We start from the raw sequence: 13,253 nt of genomic DNA, 5'->3' as shown, positions 1-13,253 counted from the left end.
AGTTTTTGCTGGAAAGATATGGGCAGAGGACGGTCCCTCGTCCTCCTCACTACTACTCTCTTCACCTGAAGACAACAAAGAGTCATCCTGCCTGCACTGAAGGATTTGATGACCTTTAACCCGAAGGCCTGCCAGTGATGGGCATAAGGGGGAGTGAGGGTGAAGTTCTGGATTTTGGGGTGTTTTTAAGGACCGTGTTTTCATCAGTTAATTTTTGTCATTTGTGCTTCTCTTCCTTTAAGGGCGCACAGACATTTGGCCCTGCAACCTTTAGTTTTGCCGTCTGATTCTGACTGATGCGTGTTCTCATTCCTCTGCCTTAGTTAGCTCATCACGATGAATGATCAGCGGATACGCTCCCTACCGGATAACCTCTTTGCTTTGCCCCAGGCTGCCCTGATATCGTCAAAGGTCCACTGTCCCTTACAGGCTCCACATTTTTGTTCAATTTCCACAAATGGTTTTTGGAGGTCAAATTGTTGTTCAATGAATTCTCTTCCAGGTCGCATCATTTCTGCTCCAGTCACATTAGGGGGAGCTCCACCTCCTTTCATGGTGGTGGGAAGCTCTCCTTTTCCTCTTTTTGTCATCTTATTAAACACTGGTCTCTCAGAACGTGGGGTCTTTCGACTGTTAGACCATTATGGGTCGGTTATGGATTGCGCACCGAGAAATGGTTCCGGAGCCGCTACGGACGACAAGTGTCATGTTCTTTAAGGATTACGCTCAACCGAGGGACTAAAGGTACGTTGAGGGTGATAAAGGTTGGCCTCACCTCAACACCTGCAGACCAATGGTCAGATTCGGGTGGTAATCCTGCCGACTACGTCAGATTGTTATATTCACGAGACTTGAGCCGGAGTTGTGGTACAATCGTACACTATGTGGGCAGTACTGTATTCAGTCCCATATTAACCATATACCAGCACTGGCTATGACGATGCACAAGTTTGTAAGGCCTTTTTTTAAAAAAGGATGTCCTTTTATTATTTGGAGTGGCCACCTTGATGTCGTTTGCCCTGGGACGGTTCGCCAGAGAGAGATCTGTTTGTCGATTCTGTAATCAGCCGCAATGGAGACCAACCCACTTCAATCCGAGTGCCAGTATACTCTGCCTCACAGTGTGTAACGTTCATAAACATGTGGTCAGACTCCCCCTCCCTCATTCCAAGGTAAACACTCCTTCAATACAGACTCCTGAGTTGAGGTGAAAGGGAAAATGCTGGAAAATCCCAGCAAGTCTGGCAGCATCTGTAGGGAGAGAAAAGAGGTAACGTTTCGAGTCCGATGACTCTTTGTCAAAGCTCCCTCCACCACCCTGGTAGTCACATGATACAACAATGGAGTTATTTATTTTAAATTTAGAGTACCCAATTATTTTTTTCCAGTTAAGGGGCAATTTAGCATGGCCAATCCACCTACTCTGCACATCTTTGGGTTGTGGGGGTGAAACCCACGCAGGCACGGGGAGAACGTGCAAACTCCACACGGACAGTGACCCAGGGCCGGGATTCGAACCCGGGTCCTCAGCGCCGTGAGGCAGCAATGCTAACCACTGTGCCACCGTGCTGCCCCTGGAGTTATTTATTAATCACAGCAATCAATCTCAATTAATGAGTCGCTAACTAATCCAGACACGAGATGCACAAACCCGCCAGTGGGTGCGGAGCTTTGGGAACCACCTGTCCAAAGTTACCTGTACTTCCGGAGCACACGCCGCACACCAACATCCGCATGTTTCAAATTACTCAACACACTGAACCCCAAAACAGCGGTCAGACCAGTTTTGGAGCAGTTTAGAGAGCGGTTAGAAGTGAACGGATTGGAAAGTTCGATCTTACCTGCTGGGTGCAGGTGTACGGCTGAAGCTTGAATGGATTATTCATCCAGTGCCAATATATATCTCAAACTGAAAGCAATTAGAGACAGGAAATGGACCTGCTCCAGATTGGTCAGCTGATATTTCACTTGGCTCCAGATGAAAGTGCTTTTTCTTTCAGGGGAATGCCATTTATATGTTACGGGTGGAACAAGTTGGAACAGGAGAGGAAGAGGTTAGCGTGTGCAATCATCAGCTGCTCTCTCACCTCCACCAGATGTGTGCCATCCTTAAACTATCCAAAGGCACAGAAGCAAATCAGGTTCAGGTTGAGCTACACATGAACAAAGACTTGCCACGTTCACCATCTATTGAGTAAGAATAGACGAGGCATGATAATTAGCTAAACTTCAAAAGCACTCTCCCTATTCAGGAGAGCAAAGGGAACACACCTTGAAAGGAGAAACCCATTGCAGCAGCCTGCTATAATCTGCTTCAAATGGTCAATCTGCCAATCAGGAATCCAAGGACAGTCCACACTGAAACCTCCCCCCACTCCACATCACCCCCTTCCTTCCATGCCAGCAGGTAGGTCCCAAGTTGTGTGAGCAGTCCCACATATCCAGATACATCAACAACCATCGGCAGACTCATCCATCACCATTCCTGGGAATGTCCTGTCCCATCAGCAGGATCGGGCGAGCAGAGGTGGAGGGCACAGTTGCTGCCTGTGGCCTAGGGAAGATGTAACAATAGTTCTGACCCCACACAAACGCTCGTTCTAGACCCCACACAAACCCTCGTTTTAGACCCCACACAAACTCTCGTTCTAGACCTCACACAAACGCTCATTCTAGACCTCACACAAACGCTCATTCTAGATCCCACACAAACTCTCGTTCTAGACCCCACACAAACTCTCGTTCTAGACCCCACACTATTGTTCTAGACCCCACACAAACTCTCGTTCTAGACTCCCATACAATCTCTCGTTCCGAAACCGCACACAAACTCTCGTCCTGGACCCCACTTAAAACTCTTGTTCTAGACTCTACACAAACCTCCCATTCTAGACCCCACACAAACCTCTCGTTCTAGACCCCACACAAACCTCTCGTTCTAGACCCACACACACATTCTCGTTCTAGACCCCACACAAACTTTCGTTCTAGACCTCACACAAACGCTCATTCTAGACCTCACACAAACGCTCATTCTAGATTCCACACAAACTCTTGTTCTAGACTCTACACAAACCTCCTGTTCTAGACCCCACACAAACTCTTGTTCTAGACCCCACACACATTCTTGTTCTAGATCCCCACACAAACTCTCGTTCTAGACCTCACACAAACTCTCGTTCTAGACCCCACACAAAACTCTCGGTCTAGACCCCACACAAACTCTCGTTCCGAAACCCCACACAAACTCTCGTTCTAGATCCCCACACAAACTCTCGTTCTAGACCCCACACAAACTCTTGTTCTGGGCTGCACACGAACTCTCGTTCTAGACCCCACACAAACTCTCGTTCTGGGCCCCACACAAACTCTCGTTCTAGACCCCACACAAAACCCTCGAGGCTTCAGCTCAAACCAAGTCAAGTGAAGCTCCAGTTACCCTGCCTCCTTCAACTTTTGTCCCAGTGATGCTGGGAACTCTGAGGGAAGTGAAGGGTGAAGGACACCATTAAGAGAGTCTCGGAGTGGCAGCGAAGGAACACCAATACAGAGGTTCACCAGATTAATCCCTGAGATTGCCCAACATGGAGAGATTGGGGAAGTTCACTTGTATTCTCTAGAGCTTCGAAGATGAGGGGTGCTCTCATTGAAACTCAGATATGTCTTACAGGGTAGATGCAGATAGGACATTCCCCTCTGTCACTGAGTCTAGAACCAGGAGACACTATCTCAGAATAAGGGGCAAACCATTGTAGACTGAGATGAGGAGGAACCTCCTCATTCAAGAGGATGGTGAATCTTTGGAATTGGCTCTCTCAGAGGGCTGCGGAAGCCCAATCACTGAGCTTTGATAAGATTTCTGGATACGAATCACATCAAAGCATATCAGAATGTAGGTTCGACGGGCTGAATTGCCATCCCCTCCCCCTAGTTCCCATGACGACAACCCGAAAATAACGCTGGACAGGGTGACGTAAAGGACTGCACGGCACATAGTTCGGGGGGGGGGGGGGGGGGGGGGGTGAAGTGACACAAGACCCTGAAGCAAGGTTAGAATAAGAACATTTCAAATTGACAGGAGAGTTAGTCAGTGATAGTGGGGGACAACCACACGGGACAGGGAGGAGGGAAGTGGGGGGACAAGCACACGGGACAGGGAGGAGGGAAGTGGGGAAGGGGTCAGGCCCACGGGAGAGGGAGGAGGGAAGTATGTAGGATGCCGTGCTTCACACTGGAGTTTACAGATGGAGCGGAATGCATAAAGGAAGATTGGCGAGATTGAGCCGAGAGTAAACAAAACGTGGCTAGAAGATCCCGACCACCATATCCTGATACACGCTCAGATAAACCTGCTTAAATCAGTGAGAGAGAAACACTTGAAAGAGAAAAAAAGTGTCAAATTCTGCTTGGCAACATTTCTGTGAAACATCTTGTGGGGCTGGGTGCTTTGCCACAGTAAAGCCCGCAAATTGTTGTATTTAATCCTTATTCTTTCAAGAGAGAAGATTTAGTAGAGGTGTTCAAATCACTAGCCAGGAGGCGGGTAACACGGAGACACCGATTTATTGGCAAAAAGAAGAGGGAGACCAGTGTGTTTTTAGGCGACAAGTTCATTATGTGGGGCCCTGTGTTAAATTTTGTCTGAAGCACCTTGCTTTAGAATTTCTACTGCCTTAAACAGGCACTACGTGAATAAAAGTTGTTGTCTAGGTTCAACCCCCCCCCCCCCACCCCGCCCCCAGGCTAGAGCTCAACCTTCACCTAACTGGACTCATCGGGTGTGGAGAGGGCATTGAAAGGGAATAGTTTAACCCACAAACCCAGGGCAATGGTGCAGCAGGAACATCAAATCGCCACACCTCGGATTCCTGGTGTCATTAAATTAAGGGGGGTGGGGGGGGAGGAATAAAAACTTTCCCTTGGAAACAGTCAAGCTGTTTACCCCAGCTCGGTGAAATGCTGGATATCTGCAGTCTTTTTACAGGGATGCAGAGGAACAAGGAGGAGAGACGTGGTCCCTGGGAAGACGTCGAGTGAGCTGCACAGGCTTGATTGACGTGAGACTGTTTACAGGGCCCAGCGTTATCAGACTGGGAAATAAAGCAAAACATAATTCATCGGCAGGTAGCGTTAACATCGCAGAACGAGAGCGTATCTCTGCATAACAGGAATGCAATAAACACACAGAACTCAGTCAGGTTCCATCAAAGTTACCAAGTCTGTTGAGCTCCACAGATAGAGGCAGCAGGGCGGGGGGGGGGGGGGGGGGGGGGGGTTGGCGTTGCCGAACCTGCTTCATTATTATCGGGCGGCTGGGGTGGATAAGGTGCAGCGATGGTGGGAAGGAGATGGGGTAGAGTGGGTTAGGATGGAGGAGGAATCTTGTATGGGGCATAGTTTGAGGGCTAGGGAGACGGCAGCGTTGCCAATGGCTCAGAGTGGGTATTCAGGGAGTCCGGTGATGCAGTCCACGGTGAAGATATGGAATCAGCTGAGGAGGCATTTTAAGGTGGAAGGGATGTTGGTGCTAACGCCGCTGTGCGTGAATCATGGGTTTGAGCCCGGGGGGGGGGGGGAGGATGGATAGTGTATACAGGTGGAGGGAAGTGGGGCTGGTCATGGGAAGGGATCTGTATTTGGAGGGAGGGTTCGCCAGTCTGGAGCAGTTAAGGAGAGGGTAGACCTGCCGAGGGAGTGAGTTCAGGTATCTGCAGGTTAGGGAATTTGCGCGAAAGGTCTGGAGGTGCTTCCCTAAGTTACCAGGATACACCCTGCTGGAGCGACTGCTGCTTCCGGATGTGGAAGGGGAGGGAAGAATTGAGGCAAGTGGCTGGGGGAGCAGGGAGACGAGGGGTGGTGAAGATCAAGGAGAGGATCCAGGGATGGCGGGACTATCATAGATTGACTAGGTTGGGATTGTTCTCGCTGGAGTTCAGAAGAATGAGTCGGGGATCTCATAGAGAACTATAAAATTCTAACAGTACTAGACAGGGTAGATGCAGGGAAGATGTTACCAATGATGGGTGAGTCATAGCCTGAGGATTCAGGGTAAACCATTTCGGACAGAGATAAGGAGACATTTCTTCACACAAAGAGTGGTGAGCCTGTGGAATTCATTACCACAGGAAGTAGTTGAGGCTAAAACTTTGATATATTCAAGAGGCGGCCGGATATAGCACTTGGGGAGAATGGGATCAAAGGCTATGGGGAGAAAGCAGGATTAGGCTACTGAGTTGGATGATCAGCCATGATCATGATGAATGGCGGAGCAGGCTTGAAGGGCCAAAAGGCCTCCTCCTGCTCCTATCTTCTATGTATCTATGAAATGGGAAGTAGAGTTGGGAGGGGAGATCAATTGGGGGATACGGAGTGAGACACTGCGTGGGGTAAACGGGATCTCCTGTTATGCAAGGATGAGCCTGATACAGTTTAAGGTGGTGCACAGGGTGCATATGGCTCGGGCGAGAATGAGTGGGTTTTTTCAGGGGGTAGCAGATGAGTGTTAGAGGTGTGGTCGGGGGGGCCAGCGAATCATGTGCACATGTTTTGGGGTTGCAAAAAAATTGGGAATATTCTGGGCGGGAGTGTTTGCGGTCTTGGCCAGGATTGTGGAGGAACATAGAACAGTACAGCACAGAACAGGCCCTTCGGCCCTCAATGTTGTGCCGAGCCATGATCACCCTACTCAAACCCACCTATCCACCCTATACCCGTAACCCAACAACCCCCCCCCCTTAACCTTACTTTTTATTAGGACACTACGGGCAATTTAGCATGGCCAATCCACCTAACCCGCACATCTTTGGACTGTGGGAGGAAACCGGAGCACCCGGAGGAAACCCACGCACACAGGGGGAGGACGTGCAGACTCCGCACAGACAGAGACCCAAGGCCGGGAATCGAACCTGGGACCCTGGAGCTGTGAAGCATTTATGCTAACCACCATGCTACCCTGCTGCCCCTAAAGGAGGAGGTGGGCTGGCGATATTTGGGGTTTCAGAGAAGCCGGAGCTCATGGAGAGGAGGAAGACCGATGTCGTGGCCTTCGAGTCTCTGATTGCACGGCGGCAAATTTTGCTGGAGTGGCGGTCGGCATCGCCACCGGGGGTGGCGGCTTGGTTGGGTGACCTGCACGACTTCCTGCGATTAGAGAAGATAAAGTATGAGTTAAGGGGCTCTGCAGGGGGGGAATTGAGAAAAGGTGGGGGGGGGGGGGGGGGTTTGTGACTGTGTTTCAGGAGCTGTTCGTCCCAGGAGGGGTGAAAAAGAGGAAAGATTTATACAGACTGTTTAGTGGATTGTTGGGAAGTATGTCTCCCGGGTGTTTATTTGCTGTAACCTGTTTTGATCCATGTTTGTAATAAAAATACATTAAAAAAAAAAAATGTCTGGAGAGCTCCTTGATCCTGCTTCAAATAGGAGCCCCACTGTTAGAGCAGGAGTTCAAAGTGTGCCGCTGCCTTTTGCCAAAATAACTGACACTACTCAACTAAATTAGTTTCTGGACACGAAGGAAGTAATGGGATATGGGAATAGGGCTGTACAAGTTTAGCCATGATCTTATAGAATGGCACAGTTCCAGGAGCTGTATGCTCTAATCCTCATCCTATTTCGAATGTAGATCTAGTACTATTCACTGCATGTGTCCATATAGTGTACTGTTTGAACTGTGAATCTTTGTCTATAATACACTTCCCACCACTCACTCACGACTTAGGAACAGTGGCTTCAAGCAGCTCTGGCCTACTTAGTCTTTCACACACAACTATTACACGAGGTACTTTTCGTACGCCACCAAAAACCTCCATCTCTAGGGAGACCTGATATAAATCCAGGGGATGGCGAGGGGTGGGGCGGTGTGAAGGTGGTGGTGGGATATCTAGGAAATGCCTCATTGTTGCAGGCATACCTCCATCTCTGATTGGAGATGGATTGGCTTTATGGTGCACAAGAGACCAATCCACAAGAGACATGCTAGGCCATGAGGGCTGCACCTGAATGAAATGAAATGAAAATGGCTTATTGTCACGAGTAGGCTTCAATGAAGTTACTGTGAAAAGCCCCTAGTCGCCACATTCCGGCGCCTGTCCGGGGAGGCTGGTACGGGAATCGAACCGTGCTGCCGGCCTGCTTTAAAAGCCAGCGATTTAGCCCAGTGAGCTAAACCAGCCCCAAGTGGTTGTTGTTGGTGTTGGCACCTGTTCCCAAGCTGCCTTTGTAGTGATCTCTGGCTATGTAAATACATGATTAGTTAATGTGCAATCAGTAGTCAAATGACCACTAGATGGTAACAGCAACACTAACAGGAACTATATAAGGAATTTCCCGCTCTTTCTTAGTGTTAGTGTATCGCAGCTAGAGGATAGACGTGACCAGCTCAGAGTGTAGCGTATTATATTCATTGTTAATCTAATCTTAGTTAATTCTATTACTAGTCAAAGTATTAAAGTGAAAGAACTCCCAAGTATATTATTTTATTCCTCAATAAATAATTTGTCATCAACTGGAAGACTTTGACTATTTATCATCAAGTTGAATACAACTCGGCAATGAGTAATATATATATTACATCTCTGTAATATAACAGCCATAACCACGGATCAGGAGGGTGATGCATGTCAGCTCACAGGTGATGTTGCCTTTTCCTCCAGCATTGGCTATCGTCACCCTCTGGCGTTTAGGGCCTTCATTTCATGGTTGTAAGCATTCTCGAGGCAGATCTCTGGGCACATTCCTGGCCCACGCCCCTTCAGGCAACTGGAATGATCCCAATCACTCTGCCCCTGGCAGTTTGATTCAGTACCTACCTTTATTATAAGGGGATCCAGCTCTCGCTTGAAGGAATTCAGGGAATTAGTTACCCACACAGCAGCCAGCAGCGAATTCCGTGGTTCAGGATTCTTTGGGAGAAGAAGCAGTTCCTGACCAGTCAGGGCGGCAGGTGGCACAGTGGTTAGCACTGCCGCCTCAGTGCCAGGGACCCGGGTTCAATTCTGGCCTTGCGCAACCGTCCTGTGCAGAGTCTACACATTTCCCCCCCCCCCCCATGTCTGTGTGGGTTTCCTCCGGGTGCTCTAGTTGCCCCCACAATCCAAAGCTGCACAGGTTAGGTGAACTGGGTGATGATAAAATTGCCCTTCGTGCCCAGGTTTATGTGGGGTTACAGGGATAGGGTGCTCTTGCAGAGGGGAAGTGCAGACTGAATGGGCCAAATGGCCTCCTTCTGCACTGTCGAGATTCTATAACATCAAATGGGCAGCACGATAGCATAGCGGTTAGCACAATTGCTTCACAGCTCCAAAGTCCCAGGTTTGATTCCCGGCTTGGGTCACTGTCTGTGCGGAGTCTGCACATCCTCCCCGTGTCTGCGTGGGTTTCCTCCGGGTGCTCTGGTTTCCTCCCATAGTCCAAAGATGTGCAGGTTAGGTGGGTTGGCCATGATAAATTGCCCTTAGTGTTGGGTGGGGTTACTGGGTTATGGGGATGGGGTGGAGGTGTGAGTACAGTATCTTTCCAAGAGCTGGTGCAGACTTGATGGGCCGAATGGCCTCCTTCTGCACTGTAAATTCTATGAAATGTAGATTTGGCCTTAAACAATTTAAAATAGTGACCAATCCTCCTGCCTAACCTATTAATTGGAACAAAGGGTTAACAATATATTCCCATCATTATCTTATACATCGCAGGGCGGCACGTGGCACAGTGGTTAGCGCAGCTGCGTACGGTGGGAGGACCCGGCCCTGGGTCACTGTCCGTGTGGAGTTTGCACATTGTCTGTGTGGGTCTCCCCATGTCAGCCTGGGTCTCACCTCCACAACCCAATATGTGCAGTTCAGGTGGATTGGCCACGCTAACTTGCCCCTTAATTGGAAAACAAAATAATCGGGTACTCTAAATTTATAAAAAAATAAATAAGTCAATCTCAGTCAGGTCCACACTTCTGTAAAGTATACAGGCCTAGCTTAACAACAAAGATATTAACATGGTTACATTACACAAGCTATTGACCCAACAGAGCAGGTTAAGATATCCAGGTATTAAGTGAGATTACAGCCCCTGAAATCAAGCCAACACATCGCCGTAACAAGGTTCTAAAAACCATATCACAAAAGGAAGATGTCAAGTACGGATCACTAGCACTCCAAAGAATATAGAACATAGAACATACAGTGCAGAAGGAGGCCATTCGGCCATCGAGTCTGCACCGACCCACTTAAACCCTCACTTCCACCCTATCCCCGTAACCCAATAACCTCTCCTACCCTTTTTGGGCACTAAGGGGCAATTTATCACGGCCAATCCACCTAACTTGCACGTCTTTGGACTGTGGGAGAAAACCGGAGCACCCGGAGGAAACCCACGCAGACACGGGGAGAACGTGCAGACTCTGCACAGTGACCCAAGCCGGGCATCAAACCCGGGTCCCTGGCGCTGTGAAGCTACAGTGCTAACCACTTGTGCTACCGTGCTGCCCCACGGTGAAATGAATGGTGAAACACCTTTCACTGCATTTCTGCATGGACGGAACTCTCACGTCTAACCAGAGGAAAGTGCAGTGTACCATTCCGCAACCTGCCCCAATATATTACAATCCCCCACACATCCTCAAAAAATCCTACAGCTCAGCAAGATAATGCTATTGGCGTCAGTATTAGAGAAGAGCTGTTAAAAGGAATGTAAATGTCTCCCCTACACTCTGCGGTTATGGAACTCCTAATCCAGATTCAAATCCCAGCCTGGCAGCTGGATTATTTAAGATCAGTAATTAAATACAAAATGACAATTTAATATCGCAAATGATGACCGTGAAACCACTAAATTGCCACGAACACCCGTCTGGTTCACTAGCATCAGGAAATCTGCCATCGGGCAGCACGGTGGCACGGAGGGTTAGCCCTGCTGCCTCACGGCGCCAAGGTCCCAGGTTCGATCCCGGCTCTGGGTCACTGGCTGTGTGGAGTTTGCACTGTCTGTGTGGAGTTTGCACATTCTCCCCGTGTCTGCGTGGGTTTCACCCCCACAACACAAAGATGTGCAGGGTCGGTGGATTGGCCACGCTAAATTGCCCCTTAATTGGAAAATATTAATTGGGTACACTAAATTTAATTTAAAAAAGGAAACCTGCCATCCTTACCTGGCCTGACCTACGCGTGACCCCCCCCCCCATAGCAACGCTGATTGACTGCGAACTGCTCTCTGGATCTGCCCAGCAAGCCACTCCGTTGTACGAAGCAGCCTCATCACCACCTTTTTCAAGGTCAATCAGGGCTGGGCAGCAGATGCTAGTGGCGGCCAAATTTCATGAAGGGATGGACTATCCATCTGCGCAGAGAGCAATCCCAACAACTACCATCGAATAACTAACGTGGGCTGCCAGCCATGCCTGCGTGGGTTGCACAGTTGCTCAGGAGGCAGAGCACAGAGTGATTGCAGAGGTGGCAAATGGAACACTAGAGTCAACTATTCAGTGCGGGGATGGCAGGAAGTGCGGATTTCCATTTTTGCCTCCCAGTGGCCGATTTATTATTGTCTCCAAGCTGGGGAACTGCGATTTTACCAAACTGGTAACTGGTTTACTAATCAAGCAAATCCACAAGGTTACACACACACACACACACATGGCAGGGCAGGTGGTGTACCTCCAACAGCATTGTGATTCCAGATACCTGGGGCGGGATTCTGTGATCCTGAGGCTAAGTGTTGACGCCGTCATGTTTCTCAACGGCGTCAACACGGCCTCAGGATCAGGATCAGCAACTCTGGCCCCTACAGGGGGCCAGCACGGCACTGGACAGGTTCACACCGCTCCAGCTGCTGATCCTGGCGCAAACTGGGCGCCGCCGCAGGATCCGTGCATGCGCAGTGGCACCAAAGCGCACATGCGCAGTGGTTCCTTCAATACGCCGGCCCCGACGCAACATGGCGCAGGACTACAGGGGCCGGCGCGGAGGAAAGGAGACCTCCAGCCAGAGAGGCCGATCCGCCGATCGGTGGGCCCGGATCGCGGGCCAGGTCACATTGGAGGCCCCCCTGGGGTCGGACCCCCCCCCCCCCCCCCCCCCCCCCCCCCCAAAACAGGCCACCCCCCAACCCTTCCATGCCAAGTTCCCGCCGGCGGGACTCGGCGTTTTTACGACAGTACCTTGGCCCATCCCGGGCCGATAATCGGCGGGCCGGCCGTGTAGAGCGACCCCCGACCGGCGGCGCACCAACCACGCCGGCGCCAGTTCTCCACTCTGTGGAGAATTGCGCACTGGCGTCGGGGCGCGATTGGCATGGGTCACGGGGATTCTCCGGCCTGGCCCCGGGGCTGAGAGAATCCAGCCCCGTGTATGTGCTGAATGCCCAAGTCTCTGGAGAGTCCAGCTGCACATATGATGCAACATCAGGAGGGGGATAAAGTTATCTGGATATTTTGTTCCAGGAGGCAGGAGGTTAGCTCGAACTTTTAGAGTTTGTCAATGGTCATGGAGAGGAGGGTGTGACTGCGAGGCAGGCAAAGTCCGGGAATCCAGCATGCGGGTGATGGAAAAGGCTCAGCGCTCGACTTTGACCAACAGATATGCGGTACTTGCCGGCAAAGTAGCTGAAAACGAGGAGCGCAGGGAGTATGTGCAAACTGACCTGCGCTGTGGTGCAGATAAAGTAAGGAGGTGAAAAGGAATTTGGTAATGATAGGGGGCAGTCTCATCAGGAGGAGACAGATATTGTCTTCTATAACCATCAACCAGTGATCACAATATAGCGGAATATCATGTTCCGTTTGGGATCAAAAATCCAAAAGAAAAAAATCCAAAGATTCTGGAAATTTAAGTGATACCAATTAATGAGGTGTGGAACTAGTTAAGGTTGATCAGGGGAGCTAGTTAAGGTTGATCAGGGGAGCTAGTTAAGGTTGATCAGGGGAGCTAGTTAAGGTTGATCAGGTAAGTAGATTAAAAGTCATCTAAAACAGTGGGCAACATTTAAAGAAATTATTCAAAATGTAACAAATATATGTTCCACTAAAATAAAAAGATCCATTCATACCTTATGAAGGAGGGCAAGGACAGCAATTACTATCAATCCCAACTGCCCGAAGGTATTGAGGCACGGTGACAATCCAAATGGTGTTGGGACAGCCACAGTGTTGTTAGGAAGCCTGAGGATTGGGACAGTTTTAGAAACCAGCCACCTAAAAGTTGATGAATAGAATAAACTTTCCAGAAATATAAGATGAAGGCTTTTACCGGTATATAAAAGAGAGAGTAGCA

This window comes from Scyliorhinus canicula, chromosome 2, assembly GCF_902713615.1.
Source record: "Scyliorhinus canicula chromosome 2, sScyCan1.1, whole genome shotgun sequence".
Lineage (NCBI taxonomy): Eukaryota > Metazoa > Chordata > Chondrichthyes > Carcharhiniformes > Scyliorhinidae > Scyliorhinus > Scyliorhinus canicula.
This window is presented reverse-complemented; position numbering follows the sequence as displayed.